The 18,366-nt window shown below is 42.8% G+C and overlaps 1 protein-coding gene and 1 long non-coding RNA gene across 12 annotated transcripts in view; both read left to right on the forward strand.

The window, feature by feature from the left end:
- The window catches only part of LOC140410983 (protein lin-28 homolog B-like), a 441,051-nt gene that overhangs the window by 77,689 nt on the left and 344,996 nt on the right, over nt 1-18,366 (forward strand). The window lies entirely within an intron of this gene.
- Nucleotides 6,554-12,243, forward strand: LOC140410987 (uncharacterized). The gene is made up of 2 exons (XR_011940781.1): nt 6,554-7,130; nt 11,589-12,243. It is a non-coding gene; the product is annotated as an uncharacterized lncRNA (long non-coding RNA).

The raw sequence follows: 18,366 nt of genomic DNA on the forward strand, positions 1-18,366 counted from the left end.
AGAGTTGTAAATTTATCAACAATTGTCTGAGAAAAATACGGCTTTGTTATTGTATTTTTCTCAGTGCAAGATTTAGCAATAAGGTGAAAGGTGCTTTACATGAGTGATAAAGACTGGCATTTATAGTTAAAAATACATGTTAAAAGTACACTTCATGTTTAAAGTAATTTTGATGACCAAATTTATAAAGGCAGGTTGATTTTTTAAAAAAATGGTTTTATTAGTCCTTGTATCTTAAAGCTTGGAAACTTTTATTGAACGGTTACTGATTGTGTGTTCTTTTTTATTTCTTGGCTTTTCAAATAGTGTTTTTGAGCGAAGCCTCCGTTCTGATATCTTTTTCATCTCCCATCCATTTCTTTTGTTTTCATCAAACCATGTAACTTGTCTAGTCAAGCGAGGCAGGCAGGAAACCTGCATCCCAGCTTTCACTATTATTACTTCGAAACCAGCCTCGAGAAATTGAGAGATTCAGCAGGTCAAAATTGGGACATATTCTTTGTTTTGTCAGTCAAACACTAGAACTAACATTGGCCATCAGTCTGCCAGACCACAATGTTTGGAAGCCCTCCTTTGTATATCAATAGAAGATTACCGAGGACGAGAAGACATTGTAAAGTTCTGTAAAGTATGAATCTGGCTTGTTTAAAAAAAGATTATTATACAACAGCTATCTCAAATCTACATTTAACAGCTTTAAGGAAAAGAGCTAAACGCATAGTTGAGGACAAAACCAACGAATGGATATGGATGGAATTGCTCTTGAGAAGGTCATGCATTTTTTAGTGTCTTCCAAAAGACTATGCTAGCTGTATTTTTTTTTAACTTCATTTTGGTTTTAAATTCTGAGATAATAAGTAAGCAGTTATTTCAGCAGGCAATCTGGGCAATGTTCTTGAAATTATTAAAAAGGATTTCAATCTGATAGATGAAATGGATCGATTTCCTCTGGTGTTGGAATCCAGAATGAGGACACAACCTTAAAATCAGAGGCAGCTAGGTGTGGAGCTAGGTCAGAGGGGTTGATTCCCAGTGGGTCAGAATGGAGGAGAGTTTGTGCAGGGGGTTGGGGCTGAAAGCACTAGCAACAGCGCCGCTCCCGATAGCTCCAGGGAAATACTCAGGGAGTCCGGTAATAATAGCTTCATTGAAAATCTGGAGGCAGTTTCGCCAACACTTCGGGTTGGGGCAAGGTCAAGGGAAATGCCGATTCGGGGGAACCACCGATTTGAGTCAGGGAGGTGGGATGGAAGTTTTCGGAAATGGGAAGAGAGGGGGATTAAGACGCTAAAAGATTTGTTTCTTCGGGGTCGGTTTGCAGGATTGAGGGAGCTGGAAGCGAAGTATGGGCCAGAGCAGGGAGAAGTGTTTAGGTACATGCAGGTTCGGGATTTTGCCAGGAAGGAGATACAGAGCTTCCCAGAGGAAGCGTCCTCCACATTGCTGGAGGAGGTGCTGATGGCAAGAGGACTAGGGAAGGGGGCAGTGTCAGCGGTGTACAGAGCTATGTTGGAAGAGGATAAGGCACCACTGGAAGCGATCAAAGCAAAGTGGGAGGAAGAGCTGGGAGAGGTTATAGAGGAGGGGGGTCTGGTGTGAGGTGCTCCGGAGGGTGAATGCCTCCACCTCGTGTGCGAGGTTGGGGTTGATACAGCTGAAGGTGGTATATAGAGCGCTTCTAACGAGGGTGAGGATGAGCCAATTTTTTATTTTTTTAAATTTTTTTTTTGAAGGAGTAGAGGATGTGTGTGAGCGTTGCGAGGGGGGGGCCGCGAATCACGTTCATATGTTTTGGTCCTGTCCTAGGGGAGTACTGGAAGGAGGTGTTTATGGTAATTTCCAAGATGGCGAATGTGAAACTGGACCCCGGTCCCCGGGAGGCCATATTCTGGGTGCCTGACCAGCCAGGGTTGGAAACTGGTGCGGAGGCAGATATCATAGCCTTCGCCTCGTTGATCACCCGAAGGTGGATCCTGCTGGGATGGAGGGCAGTCTCTCCACCCAGTGCCCTGGTGTGGCGGGGGGGACCTGTTGGAATATTTGACCCTTGAGAAGGTTAAGTTCGAACTGAGGGGAAGCTCGGAGGGGTTCTACAAGTCATAAGAACTAGGAGCAGGAGTAGGTCATCTGTCCCCTCGAGCCTCCTCCACCATTCAATGAGATCATGGCTGATCGTTTGTGGACTCAGCTCCACTTTCCGGCCCGAACACCATAACCCTTAATCCCTTTATTCTTCAAAAAACTATCTATCTTTATCTTAAAAACATTTAATGAAGGAGCCTCTACTGCTTCACTGGGCAAGGAATTCCATAGATTCACAACCCTTTGGGTGAAGAAGTTCCTCCTAAACTCAGTCCTAAATCTACTTCCCCTTATTTTGAGGCTATGCCCTCTAGTTTTCACCCGCCAGTGGAAACAACCTGCCCGCATCTATCCTATCTATTCCCTTCATAATCTTATGTTTCTATAAGATCCCCCCTCATCCTTCTAAATTCCAACGAGTACAGTCCCAGTCTACTCAACCTCTCCTCGTAATCCAACCCCTTCAGCTCTGGGATTAACCTAGTGAATCTCCTCTGCACACCCTCCAGTGCCAGTACGTCCTTTCTCAAGTAAGAAGACCAAAACTGAACACAATACTCCAGGTGTGGCCTCACTAACACCTTATACAATTGCAGCAGAGCCTCCCTAGTCTTAAACTCCATCCCTCTAGCAATGAAGGACAAAATTCCATTTGCCTTCTTAATCACCTGTTGCACTTGAAAACCAACTTTTTGCGACTCATGCACTAGCACACCGAGGTCTCTCTGCACAGCAGCATGTTTTAATATTTTATCATTTAAATAATCCCTTTTGCTGTTATTCCTACCAAAATGGATAACCTCACATTTGTCAACATTGTATTCCATCTGCCAGACCCTAGCCCATTCACTTAGCCTATCCAAATCCCTCTGCAGACTTCCAGTATCCTCGCCACTTTTTACTTTACCACTTATCTTAGTGTCGTCTGCAAACTTGGACACATTGCCCTTGGTCCTCAACTCCAAATCATCTATGTAAATTGTGAACAGTTGTGGGCCCAACACTGATCCCTGAGGGACACCACTAGCTACTGATTGCCAACCAGAGAAACACCCATTAATCCCCACTCTTTGCTTTCTATTAATTAACCAATCCTCTATCCATGCTATTACTTTCCCCTTAATGCCGTGCATCTTTATCTTATGCAACAACCTTTTGTGTGGCACCTTGTCAAAGGCTTTCTGGAAATCCAGATATACCACATCCATTGGCTCCCCGTTATCTGCCGCACTGTTAATGTGCTCACAAAATTCCACTAAATTAGTTAGGCACGACCTGCCCTTTTTGAACCCATGCTGCGTCTGTCCAATGGGACAATTTCCATCCAGATGCCTATGGGCACTATTTATTATGCACTTTCAAGAACTGGATAACATCGAACATTAGTTGGGGGGATAGGTGGGGAGGAGGGCTGTGTAAATTAAGGATGACTATGGGTAATCCCTGATTCCTTTTTGTCATTTGTTTATGTAAACATGCAGGCTGATATTTGGGGGTTGGTGGAAGGAAGGGAGCGTTGTTACTGTTATGGGGATTGACATATCTGTTGTTGATTATTGTTTATTGTTGATGGGTGTAAATGTGGGAGAAAATGTGGAAAAGGAGGAGAATAAAATTAAAAAAAAATTTTTTTTTTAAAAATCAGAAGCAGCTCTTTCAGGACTGAAATAGGGCAACACTTTTTCAACCAAAGTGTATCAAAAATCTGGGGCTGGATTCTCCGCCCGGCCACATTTTAGGCTGACCCTGCTGGGATGCTCCTGTAACGCTGGCTCGTTTCCGTTACGCTGGCTAGTTAATGGGGTTTCCCATTGTGGGGCAGCCCCACGCCATGGGAAACCCCCGGACTGCCGGCAAAACTGAGCATCCCGCCGTCGGATAATTCAGCCCCTGATACTTGCCCCCCGTGGATGATGGGTCAATTGAAATTGGAAGATTTCTGTCAGGAAAGAGTATTAAAGGAATGGGGCAGTTTTGAGAAATGGATCATATAAATTGAGAGTACCCAAGTAATTTTTTCCAATTAAGGGGCAAATTTAGCACGGCCAATCCACTTACCCTGCACATCTTTGGGTTGTGGGAGCGAAATCCACACAAACATGGGGAGAATGTGCAAACTCCACATGGACAGTGACACAGAGCCGGGATCGAACCTGGGACCTCAGTGCCGTGAGGCAGCAGTGCTAACCACGGTGCCACCATGCTGCCCTAGAAACAGATCATTCATGATCTAATTGAATGGTGGTGGATCAAATTGCAAGGGACTGAATTGGACTACTCCCATTCCATGTTCCCGGTCGTGGAAGTGTTGCACTGTTCAAATTTGGACGAAGGTATAAAGTGTATCATTTTCATGTGTATAGTTAGGTGTAACAATTTAAGATGTAAATTTCTTTTGTGAACAGCAGAATATATAAAATTCATATATTCTTCTTTGGGCATGTATCTCTGAAAAAATACTTAGTAGTACTTCCCTGTCTTCCACATGGTACGGAGGGAAAAGTCTGCCTAATCTACCTGCCTCCTATTCAAAAGACAGTTTCCTCACAGCAGAACCCTTCTTCCCTTACAATTGTATAAATTTTTGAGTTAGTAATTAAAATGAAATTGAGCAGTTGATAGTGCATAACAGGCACATGTAGGTTTTGGCTGCAAGAACGATCTTTATTTAAAGGACAATCTCAAGCATAAGGTATGAACTATTGTTGGTTTGGTCTCATGCCCGCCCCTTTAATTATTTCCTCTTCGCTCTTCTACTCGGGGAATTCTGAACGAAGAAGCATTTTGCACCGTAGATCAGGTTGCAGGCCGTCTTCATCAAGATGAAGGATCTGGAGGCCAGGGAAAATCATTGCCAGAGTCACTGTTTTAAGGTGACTGAGTCATTCTTCTGCTTCTATTGCACAGGAATTTTGGATTTTCCAAAATGTTCACTGTTGTAATGAATTTGCATTCGACTGCCCCACCAATTTTGCTGTAAAATTTGTGCTTTGTTCATTGCCCAATGCCTTCTGTGACCACCAATTGCTAGTTTTCTTTTATTTGCCTATTTATAGTCTCCGTATGCTACATTAAAAACCTGAATGCTACTTGACCTTTGCTACCTTAATTAACTGCCTGTTCATGAATGACTAATATAGAGTGCTGATCCATAATTCTCAAATGATGGGGGTGAGATGAGACCAATATTATTCAGTGCTTCAGCTACAGTTTAGCTTCACAAAGTCTACAATGTATGCATTTGTTTCTAAATTATTTACAAATGGCTTTTGCGTGGTCATTGGATTAAATTCAATAGAAAGATAAAAATTGCAAATGAAGGAAAATAGAAAATGTTCAAATTACACAGCTTCCTGAATCAAAAAAAGGATACTTTAACTCTTTGAATGTTGTGTACTTCCAACATATCTTGTTTTTATTTCATTGTATGGTTAAATTGATTATGGATTTTCTTTTAAATCCAATTTGCCCTCATCCCCCTCCTCCTCCCTACTAGCCTGGTTTATCTCTGATCAGAATCCACATGCCAGCCAACACTTTGTTCTTATCTCCCTGGTCCAAACATAATGCAGCTTTGGCTGGAGCCCTTAAGACCACCCATTACCCTGGTCACCCGATACGGCTATTTATTTAAGAAGCTTGCAGTTGGAATATAGTTCAGGGTGGGGGAGGGGTGGGGCAGTTTCTTTAAGCTATAGGTTACAGTCAAGCCACAGTTAACTGTTAAAAACGAAATATTGTGAAAGTGCCATTGCTTCAAATTCTGAAACAAAATGTCACACTATCATTTCCCGTTTGGAATTCGGCTTCAAAATACCTCTGCAGCGAATGCAGGTAGCTCTGTCATGGTCCTGGGGCAAGATGCAATTCTCGCTCACATTTTTGATGCATTCAAAAGGTTAAAGTGGGCCCCCATTAAGATTAACCTCGGCCCATTACTGGGGTTTTTTGCATTCAGACCCACCCTTGAATGGCTGTGGACAGCTAATACCAAGCTTTTGTTTCTTCCGCAGAAAGGCTTTTGAAAAAAAAAGCCAGCAACACTGTTCTCAATCAGAATCACTGGTCTGATCACATGACTTCCCTTTTCAGTGAGCCGCACAGACGTTGAGGGTGAATCAGGGAGTTGAATTGCCATTCTGCAATTTCCTTATGAATTTTTCAATATGTTCGGCAAAATGCAATGCAACCGCAGTTACTGTCCAAAGACGTGCAACACTGAGAAACTAGCTGCAGTAGTTTGGGTTAGAGAATATACAGCTGGTTATATTAGCTGCAGGTTATCAATTGACTAAAAGTAACTGGGCCACTGACTTAACAGATTTATTTCGCTTTGACATGCTACTCGCCTTTTTATAAGGTTTGTTACATGTTGCAAAATAATTTTGCCGTGAGACCTCTCGAGTGATGGGAATGGATGGGGGATTTGGGGGGGGGGGGACGAGAGAGAAGGGCCGAATGGCATCCTGTTTCTATTTCCATTTCCATGTTTCCTCCCTCTCTGGGATGGAGACTGAAGGCACCGATGGCACAGAGCATGTCGTTCAAACCAAAAACTGGAGATTGTGAAGTTACTTTTTACAGTGGTCAGTACTGCGGGGTCCGACGGCTCCCAAAGATCTGAGTTAACTTAAAAAGCAATTCAAGTAGGCACGATCCACTTGGCGGTGGTTGCATGATGACTGAACTTTTTGTTATCTTTAAAATCACAAAAAAAAGTCTGGCTACATGCTCTCGAACGAAGCGTTTCAAACGGGGCGCTAATTTAACTAACGCCGCTTGATTCACACATTCGTCCCAGTCTGAAGACACAGATTGCAAAGCGCAGAAAGTAGCAACTTGAGTTATACTGTAGGCTGTGCCCTGCCCAGCGCAGAGCACGTGGGAAAGATGTTTCGCAATCCGGCAAACTAGCGAATGTTTTGAAAGTATAAGTGAAAAGTGTCAACTTTCTTGTAACATTTAAATCAAAAGAGGCAGAAGGATTTTATAAAATGTCCAGGAGGACTGAAAATCATTTTGATAGGAATTCACATTGCTCGGATTCAGTGAGTTCTGGGGGTCAGATTGCCTACGTGCGGTTGAAACCGCTTTTGACTAGTATAGTGAACGTATGAGTACTTCACGCTAAATGCCTGAAGACTTGTCGATCTGGCGTTCGATTATAGCTTCTTTGGCATGTTATTTTACCTGATAATTTTTGTTTTAAACAATTTAAGGTCTTAAAAACTGGAGAAAAATGAATGGGACATTCTGTAAAGAGATTTGACCACTGAATATTATAAATTGTGTATTTGTTGCTCTGAAATTAGAGTTGCATATTTAGTTTTCTTAAATTTAAATTTTTCTCTAAGATTATCACTTTTGTACTGCTGGCCAAAATATTTTAAATTTGACCTATTTTTGGGAACATAAGTATCATTTAAAAATATCTAATTTCATTAATGTTTTTCTAAAAGCACAAATAACTTGTGTGTATAGAGGGCCTTTCATGTCCTTGGGTTTTCCCTAAGTACTTCACAGCCCATTAATTACCTTTGAAGTATAGATGCTATTCTATAGGCAAACACAGCAGTCAGTTTGCACAGGTCCTGCAGGCAACAAGTAAGGGAAATGGTCTGTTTATCTATTTTGACGATGGTGGCTGCAATATAATTATTGGCTGGGGCACCAGTAAAACTCTTGCTATCCTTCAAACAGTGCCATGGGATTTTTTGCATTTAAGTGAATGGCTGCCCTCAGCACTGCTCTAAAGCCAGCGTGCTCTCAGCGCTAATGTATCAATCCAGATTGTTCTGGCATGGAGCTTGAGCCCACAAATTTATTTCTTGGGAGCTGCAGGTGCTATTAACTGAACCCAGTTATGCGTGCCCAGTCCCATTGACTGAACATTTCTGTTTTTGGTATGAGGGTTTCACTTTGTACAAAGTGAAATTAAACTGAGAATATTTACTGCACAAGTAGAAATTCTGTCTTCATTGCGGTTACATGCTTTTTGTGATATATTCATGATGCTTTGAAGTTGCATTATTCAGTACTTGTAAGACTGTTCGGTTGTGTCCCCAAGCTCCCTCCACCTCCACCTATCTACCTCGCTTTCCTCCTTTTGAGATAATCCTTAAAACCAACTTTTTAGACATTGGTTTCATACTGCGTTTTGCAATGCTCCTCTGAAGTACCTAGGGTCATCATTTTATTACGTAAATGAGCTATACAAGTACAAGTTATTGTTAGAGCAGTGTTGTCCAATAAGACTTTGCTTGCCAAGCATATGGCAATTGACTCCTAATATTTGCAACAGAATGCAACTGAGAATACTCTGTGTAAATTATTTAAGTTGGCGATAGGTTACTAGAGACCCTTTGTCTGGAGGTTTAAAACATGAAAGGAGGTACAAGTAAATAGGTTGGAGCTAACATTTACATTCTTAGATCAGTTGAGAGTTGGTTTGAATATAGAATAATAATAATATGGAAGTGTAGCCAGGGACAAGAAATATTTCACATCTTACAAGAGTTTCATGGGTAAACAGAAATGACATTTTATTGACCCAAAAGCAGAGCCAAAATCAAAACATGAAAGGTTATAGATGGGAAGGATTTGAGTTTCAAAGAGGTGTGAGAACAATGGAATCTGAGATAGAAAGGGGAACAAGGTATTTAGAGTTACTGTGGAGAGTTTTGGAATCATTGGCTATATGGGGGAAGGCCTGCTTAAAAACAGCTCTGGGAGTGGATGGAGGCTGCTTCGTGCAGGGGCACTAGCTTAACAGCCCTGGTCACGGCACCTCTGCCGCTTCCGCCAGCACGGTACTCCACCAGCCTGATAGTGGTGGCAGCTCTTCGGATTGGGGCCAGTGGGAGAGGCATGTAGGGGAGGTAAGAGCATCGGTGTGGACCCCAATCTGCGGCAACCACCGATTTGCCACGGGGAACATGGACGGGGGGGGGGTATAGACTGTGGAGGAGGGCGGGGATTGTGAGGATGGGGGACCTGTTCCTGGAAGGGAGCTTTCCAAGCATGAGGACACTAGAGGAGAAGTTTGGGCTGGCGAGAGGGAACGACTTTAGATACTTGCAGGTGAGGGATTTTGTACGCAGACTGGTGCCGTCCTTCCCACGTCTCCCGCCGAAGGGGAGGCAGGACAGGGTAGTTTCTCGGGGCGAGGGGGGAGTTTCTACACTGAACTAATGGGAGCTGAGGATACGCAGACCCAGGACCTAGAAGCTTAAGTGGGAGGAGGAGCTCGGGAGGGGGGTGGGGTGGGGTGGGGGGGGGAGCTGGAGGACGGTATTTGAGCAGAAACGCTGAGCAGAGGAACCATGACCGCAACATGCGCCAGGCTCAGCCTGATCCAGTTTAAGGTCGTGCACGGGCCCACATGACGGTGGCCCGGATGAGCAGATTCTTCGGGCTGGAGGACAAGTGTGCTGGATGTGCCGGAGGGTCGGCTAACCATGTACACATGTTCTGGTCGTGCCCTAAACTCGGGGATACTGGCAGGGATTCGCAGATGTCATGTCCCAGGTGTTGAAAACTGTGGTGGTAATGAGCCCGGAGGTGGCAATCTTTGGGGTTTCGGAGGACCCGGGAGTCCAGGAAGAGAGAGAGGCCGACGTTCTGGCCTTTGCTTCACTGGTAGCCCGGTGACGAATACTGTTAGCATGGAGGGACTCCAAGCCCCCGAGGGCTGGCTATCGGACATGGTGAGCTTTCTTGGCCTAGAGAAAGTCAAGTTCGCCTTGAGAGGTTCGCTACTAGGGTTCGTCCGAAGGTGGCAGCCGTTTATTGACTTCGCAGAGGACTAAGCATCAGCGGGGGGGGGGGGCACAAGGGTAAAGTAGAGTAGAATGGGGGGATATTGAGGCAGGTCCGTGCGTGAACACATCCGTGGTTTGCACTATGTTTAATTTGTAATTTGTCTTAAAGTTTTTGTACTGTACAATGTCACTTTTTCTATATGCCTAAAATACCTCAAAATTGTTTGTTTAAAATTTTTTTTGCAAAAAACAGCTCTGGGCTGGGAGAAGATGCAGTTTGAATCCACCCAGTCAACCAAAATCAGTCTTGTTTCTGAGGTGTCTTGGAATTCCACAGCAGAGTGAAAAAGGGTTCGAGAGGACGTGCGGTATCTCTTTATTAAAGCTATAGCAGTTTGTCTTTGGGTAATATTACTAGATTCCTATAGTTAAACATTCACAAGGGATTGTTGCCTGGGAGTTGTTTACTTGTGGGTCTGACCAAGTAGGGAGTCATTTGGGCAGAATATTTTGTAAGACTAATTTTAACTGTAATCTTGTGTGGTTACATTTTCTATTCTTGTTAATAAACCTGTTACTGGATTTCTTGCTGCTAAAATCAGTACATTTCGATCTCATTTTCAGAATACAGAGAAAAGGTACACAGCCAAGCTTGCTTCTGGGATTGGTTTGGTCAGCAATTAACATCTGCTGTAGTCATATCGTAACACAAATATGGGTGTAGTATCAATAAATAAAGGCACAATCTTTTGGAAATAGATTTGAGGTTTTAAACTGTCAGCAACCAAATCTATTACACTTACTGCCAGCGCCAGCAGAAGAGCTTCAGAAGAGCGTTTTGTAATCCAACTGTTACGGTATACACTTTCAAACGGTGGTGACAATCTTTTATTGGAGTGTTCTGTTTCCGACAGTGTGCACCAGTTTACATCTTGTCAGAATTGATTTATTGGGGGATTCCGTGTTGAAACGGATCGACAAGTCTCTATGCATTAGATTCTGTACTTGCCGAGTCTTGCCTTGTTTATACTCCGTTATTTCCGGTCATCATCTCTGGATATTTGATAGATCTTTGAATCGCGGCTAACATTATGTAATTTCAGTTTTAAACCCATTCCTTTAAATTGCTCATTCGACAAATCTATTATTATGAAGGTTAAGCACATTTGAATGTTGCGGCGCTGCCCCAGCTTGCCAAAAATGCACATTTTAACCTGTATTTTTAACCTGGATTGGCAGCCGTGTGGTGCTCTGTTTCTTAAGCATTTCAACAGTTTTCCGAACTGCCAACTGCGAGCTAAACAAAAGCAAGTTCTTTAGTTGGCACACTGGATGTACCACTTTATTTCCCAAGAAAAATTGGAAGTAACTGGACTATTACCTTTCCAAAGGCTGGCCCTGCTTTCACTGTGTTTCAGAGTGGTCCTGCAGATCTAAATGTGTTGATCCTTCCTTGCTCAATTAGTGATGGATAACAAGCAAAATAGCCAGTGACTGACACCCATATTCATGCCCTCTGCTGCAACTATAACACACCTCAATATTGTATGGCTCTAAAAATGACCATCAATTCAGCACATGTGGTGACCATATTGGAGAATACTGTCTTAGACTAGACTTCCTGAGGCTGTTACAGTGAAATTGTGATGGGTCAAACTCTGATGAGAGGACATTCTAAAGAAGAGAATCTGAGCTCTGAAGAAGAGCAATACAAACTCAATGTTAACTTTGTTCCTCTCTCCACAGATGCTCCCAGACCAGCTGAGTCTTTCCAGCATTTTCTGTTTTTACCTTGAAGTCATCGACCATTCCCATCAACAGCATAGCAAATCCCATAGAATGATGCCCGTGAAATTCCACACTTAATTCTGGATTAGCCAAACTTGCCTAAACTTGTCATATGACCAGAGTGGAGTTAGATGAAAGTCCAAAATTATGAAGCGCTGGACAAGCCATCAGTTGACATTGCGATCTCCCTCTGAAAGGACAGCAAAAAGTGGAGTATGGCTAAACCCTGCGAGAAACACATTACAACTGCAAAAGATGTGAAGAACAAGACGGCGCAGGGCCTAGCCAACCCAATGATCAGGCACACTTTGCTCACCTGTGGGAGGCTGGCATGGAAATCCCAGCAGAGACAACCTTGGAAACTTAACGTGGAGGTGGACAGTGCTGTACGCAGCATGACGTAACTGGTAGATGATGCGATCGTAGATTCTTCAACAAGGAGGTAGATGACCCTGAAGAGTCTGATGAACAAATACATTCACGAGGACTAAAAGTATACCAAGTTTTTCTGGAGCAAACTCCTGACCATTTTCAATGCTAATATCTGTCCTTTTTACAAGGTCAGGTCATTATAAGATGTGAACAAATTAAATAAAGACTTTTTCACACACTACCTTGACTATTTTTATTTGGCATTTGAATCTGTTTTTCACATTGTGTTTGTAGGCATAACTGGTTACGTCGAGACTCAACATGTAGGAATGGGGCCACCTCTCGTACCACTTAACATGGACTTGTGGGTGGATCCCATGGGACTTAACTCTATGGGTTTGTTACTCCGAATTAATCTGTTTCAAAATAAAGTTTAAATTCAATCCCATAATAAGAGACTGAAATTTGGCCTGATGCAACTGTTTCAATCCAGAATACAAAAACATTATTGACTTTCCACGCTTATGTTGAAGCCTGGATATCAAAGCTGGATATTGAAGATATTACGGCACGATTTCTAAGAATGCATTGGAGTTCTCACCTGTGTCCTGGCCAATATTTATTCCTCAACAAATATCACAAAAACAAAATATCTAGTCATTATCACATTGCTGCTTTCGGAGCTTGTGTGTAAACTGGTTGCCTGCATTACGAGCACTTGGGAAAAGTACCTCATTACGTGTAAAGTGCTTTGGGATATCTTGGTGCTACATAAGTGCAAACCTTTCTTCATTCACTATTTCCTGCTGGGAATGCTAATATTGGGTAAGCCACAGTAAGCTCCAAGTTAAGCTAAGAGCTTCTGCTGCCTCATGCCTCCATATCAAATGCAACTTCCCCTCTTAGTTTTCTTTTTATAATGCATTTAATTTTTTTTTTTTTAAATTCCAATTAAGGGGCAATGTAGCGTGGCCAATCCACCTGCCTTCCACATTTTTGGGTTGTGGGGGGTGAGACCCATGTCGACACGGGGAGAATGTGCAAACTCCATACGGACAGTGACCTGGAATCAGACCCGGGTCCTATGTGCCACGAGACTGCAGTGCCGCCCTTTCTTTTTATCATCCTGACTATGAATTGTGATTGACAAAAGCCACAACTGTATAATAACCATCTGAATACAATATGGTGCTCAACCATATGTTCCATACTGTGAAATTTGTTACAACTTTTTACTAAATTATCTCACTATTTTAACTCTGGTTTCCCTGCTCCACGGCTGCAGGAGAGCACATGGGCAAGATTTGCTTCCAAGCTTTTGCCAGTTCTACATTGGCACCGGCCACAAGGGTGTGCACAGGACAACAATAACGTTCATTTGTATTGAAAAATGCTCCAAGACTCTAGTGTTGACGAATCTTCCGATCAATTTCCTTTCTCCCTTTTGAGATGTTTGTGTTAAACTTTTTAAAATTTAAGAGTATCCAATTATTTTTTTCCAATTAGGGGCAATTTAGCGTGGCACATCTTTTTGCGTTGTGGAGTGAGACCCACGCAGACACGAGGAAATGTGCAAACTCTACATGGACAGTGACCTGGGGCCGGGATCGAACCCGGGTCCTAGGCGCCGTGTGGCATCAGTGTGTTTGTGTTAAACTTGATGCTGTCCCTATATTGACGGAGCTGAGGTTAGACAATCGAGCATCATGAAGCTATAGAAAAGTACAGCACTGAAGGAGGCCATTTTACCCTTTGAGTCTCTGTGGCTCTTTTGAAAACAAGCCAGTTATGGAGGATGATGAGCACAAATAATCTTTATTATTGTCACAAGTAGGCTTACGTTAACACCGCAATGAAGTTACTGTGAAAATCCCCTAGTCGCGACACTGCGGCACCTGTTCGGGTACACAGAGAGAATTCAATATCCAGTTCACCTAACAAGCACGTCTTTCGGGACTTGTGGGAGGAAATGGAGCACCTGGAGGAAACCCATGCAGGCACGGGGTGAATGTGCACACTCCACACAGACAAATATGTGGCTTGCTGCAATATACTACCACAGATTAATACTGTCCAAGTAATCAGCACTGAATATAATCGGAAGAGTCTTGACTTGATCTTTGGAGAGCATACAGCAATTTGTATATCTTTAAATAGAACTAATTTAGTAATGGAACTGTTTTCATGGCACAGTAATGTTTTTTCTATTGATTTTGTAACCTTCAGTCTTCATTTTGTTGGGTATGACGTTTAGTAACTTGGACACAAAGTCACATTAAATTGTAAATTCTTTTCCTCAAGTTTTTATTTTTTGCTTATCGAGAATTCATAAACCATCGAAGATATTTTGCATACTTAAAGTCTGATGAAATTTGCCCAAAGCATACATTTGTTTTTTATTCTGTATTTCTGTTGGCATTGAACTGTTGTGACACATTAAGCAAAGAGGAAGGACTGTAAACATTGTCAAATTTGACATTTGTAAAAAGAAAAAAAAACAGATGGAAGGCGAAACATGATACAGTTTAAACAGTGGGGTGGCGGGGTGGTGAAAGAGGAAACTTGCATTTATATTGCACTTCTTACAGTCTCACCATACCCAAAGTGTTGATGTACTTTAGGTTAGCCCAGTTAAGAACTGGGTTAAGAATTAAGTATCAAATTGGGAATCATTTTTTCACACAAAGGTAAGAGATATGTGGAATGCTTGCAACAAAGGCTGTGCATGCTGACGCAGTCAAATAAAGGGCAGCACGGTAGCATTGTGGATAGCACAATTGCGTAACAGCTCCAGGGTCCCAGGTTCGATTCCGGCTTGGGCCACTGTCTGTGCGGACTCTGCACATCCTCCCCGTGTGTGTGTGGGTTTTCTCCGGGTGCTCCGGTTTTCTCCCACAGTCCAAAGATGTGCAGGTTAGGTGGATGGGCCATGATAAATTGCCCTTGGTGTCCAAAATTGCCCTTAGTGTTGGGTGGGGTTACTGGGTTATGGGGATAGGGTGGATGTGTGGACCTTGGGTAGGGTGCTCTTTCCAAGAGCCGGTGCAGACTCGATGGGCCGAATGGCCGCCTTCTGCACTGTAAATTCTATGAAATCACAAAGGAGACTTTTAAAGACGGCAAATACACATGGGATACAGGGTAATTTGATAAGGTGAATTCAAGGTTTGTAGATTTTTGCCAAGTAAGGGCATTGAGGGGTATGGAGAAAAGGTGGGTAAATAGTATTGATGTACTGATCACCAGTGATGAAATAGACTGGTGAATAGGGTTTGAGAGGATGAATGAACTCTTTATTTCTAGGCTCCTATGTAATTATTATAATTGATTCATGCCTAGCAGCCAATTAATGCACATCATAGTCCCTCCAAACAGCAAATGGATATAGATAAATGAGCCAATGATCTGTTAGTGTTGCTGATGGAAGCAAGAATGTGTGTAGGCCAGGGCATTATGTGCCACTGGATCTGTTGCATCCACCTGAGAAAGCTTGGTTGACAACTCCACTGAAAGATGGCACCTCTGGCAAATAAACAGCCGTGCACCAACCATACAATATGCTGGAAACGTATGTGGGCACTTGATGGGGTGAACTTGATGCTTCAGCTGTGAATCCTTCTTGCAGCTGCTGTGTATTTCCAACAGATTTTGATGCTCAAATCCAAATTTCCAGATGTTCAATGTTTTGCTCTTTATCACCACAGTGGAGGTGATCAAAAGAATGATTGATTGGAATTTTCAGTTCCTGGTTGCATATTCACTGAAAGTTACTGCCTGATATCTTACTTCATCTTAAGTTATGCTCATTTTCACTACAAACAAATGGTTGGGTGCAGCAGTATGTGAAACGGGTATCAAAGATGCTGTCAGAACTTATTTTGTACTAAGAGGCAAAGTTACAATTACGAACAGTAAGGCAAAGGACGTGCTGACAGCATCTGGATTCAGGCAACGATAATTAATACTGGACTTTGTGGAGGGAGGGAGAGGGATGACATCTGTCAGATGAAGCAGGGTCGATAACAAAAGGCACAAGTTAGACTTGAATATTTAGAAGCAGAGCAACCTGGTCATTGTCTCTGGCAGGCCAGCAAATGGCAAAATGTGCTGAAATAGAGTGAGCGTTTTTAATGTTGAAACAGGGTGGGGGCAGGGGGAGGATCAGCCATATTGAAGGGATCAACAGGTGAAGTCCTCAGAAACATTTTTTCTGGTAGACTGTGTTCCATATTAGCCTGCATTGTCACCAACTCACCCGTGAATTATGCTCCTTTCTTTGTTGACATTTTTACCCTTGAGTACAAGGGACACACTTCTGCTGCTATGCAAAACGTGTGATTGAATTGTATGTAACAGTGTTATATTTTATTTTTAAAAATATATTGAGAGTACCCAATTATTTTTTCCAATTCAGGGGCAATTTAGCATGTCTAATCCACCTATCCTGCACACCTCTGGGTTGTAGGGGTGAGATGAGATGCATGCAGACACTGGGAGAACGTGCAAACTCCACACGAACAGTGACCCGGGCCGGGATCAAACCCAGTACTCGGCACTGTGAGGCAGCAGTACTTACCACTGCGCCACAGTGCCATCCAACAGTGTTATATTTTCAATGTATCTGCATCACAACATTGTCTGGTTATTTCTGAGAAACGGGCAAAATGTAGTTGTCTCTCTGACCGTGGCCCAAATGCTGCATTCATTTCACTGGTTTAATTTGAAATCTTAGATTATGTACTCTTTTAAAAAAAAAAAAAAATATATATATATATATTTTTATTCCCCTTTTTCACATTTTCTTTCAAATTTACACCCACCAACGAACAATAAACAGTAACAAATACGTTGTCAAACCCCTTATCAACAACAACAGCCTGCTTGTTGACATAAACACAAAAAGCAAGAAGGAATCGGGAAACCCCCATAGTCACCGTTAACACATACGTCCCCCCCCGCCAAATGTTAGATGTAATCCAATTCTTGAAAGTGCATAATGAATAACGACCATGATTTGTAGAACCCTTCCATCCTCCCCTCCATTCAAACGTAACCTTCTCAAGAGTTAAGTATTCCAGCAGGACCCCCCGCCACGCCAGGGCACAGGATGGAGAGGTTGATCTCCATCCAAACAGGATCCGCCTTCGGGGGATCAACGAGGCGAAAGCTACAACATCTGCCTCCGCACCCATTTCCAACCCCGGCTGGTCTGACACCCTGAATATGGCCTACCGAGGTTCCGGGTCCAGTTTCACGTACACCACTTTAGAGAATACCCTAAAAACCTCCTTCCAGTAATCATTTAGCTTTGGACAGGACTAAAACATATGAACATGGTTTGCGGGGCCCTCCCGCAACGTTCGCATGCATCTTCTACCTCCTCAAAGAGCCGGCTCATCCTCGCCCTTGTGAGGTGCACTCTATATAATCATCTTCAGCTTTATCAGCCACAACCTCGCGCATGAGGTGGAGGCGTTCACTCTCCGAAGCACCTCACACCATACCCTCTCCCAATTCTTCCTTCCACTTTGCTTTGATCCCTTCCAACGGTGCCTTCTCTTCTTCCAAAATGGTCCTGTAAATCGCTGACACGACCCCCTTCTCCACCTCCTCCAGCAATGTGGCCGGCTCCACCGGGAAGCTCTGTGTCTCCTTCCTAGCAAAGTCTCAAACCTACATGTATCTAAACATTACCCCCTACCCCAGCCTGTATTTCGCTCCCAGCTCCTTCAATCCTGCAAACCGATCCCCAAGAAACAAATCTTTTAGTCATAATTCCCATCTCCAAAAATATCCATCCCACATCCCTTGTTCAAATCTGTGGTTCCCGAATTGGCGTTTAGATTATATGCTCTTATTTTGGGATATCCAAGATCTGATTTCTGTTTACTTTCTGTATGGGCTTTCTTTTTTTTGCAGTATCCAGTGCATATAGTGGGGAAAATTGTTTTGATGCCAGCATGTAGAAAGTGGGACTGCGCTAGAAATGGAGGATTCTGAAGCTATGTTTTGTCTAACTTGGTAATATATAGTTGATGAAAGCCAGAACTTAAACAAACTCTTAAACCACTCCCACCTATCAGATTTCTGGTTCTTTCTGATAAATTCAAAATAGGCCAGCCAGTCATTTTAAATGACAGGATTCTAAAATATTGTTTACACTTGTGTTTATTTGAAGGCCATGGTTTAAAACCATAAACAAGTTTCAGTTAACTTGTGTCCTCCCCCTTTTATGATGACTATGTCGATTTCTTTCTGATTGCTTTTTTTTAAATAAACATTTTATTGAGGTATTTTTTGGTATTAAAACAACAACACAAACCATGTATATGAAACTATAAACATAGTGCAAAAGCCATCTCTC

The sequence above is a fragment of the Scyliorhinus torazame genome, chromosome 4, assembly GCF_047496885.1.
Source record: "Scyliorhinus torazame isolate Kashiwa2021f chromosome 4, sScyTor2.1, whole genome shotgun sequence".
NCBI classification, from domain to species: domain Eukaryota; kingdom Metazoa; phylum Chordata; class Chondrichthyes; order Carcharhiniformes; family Scyliorhinidae; genus Scyliorhinus; species Scyliorhinus torazame.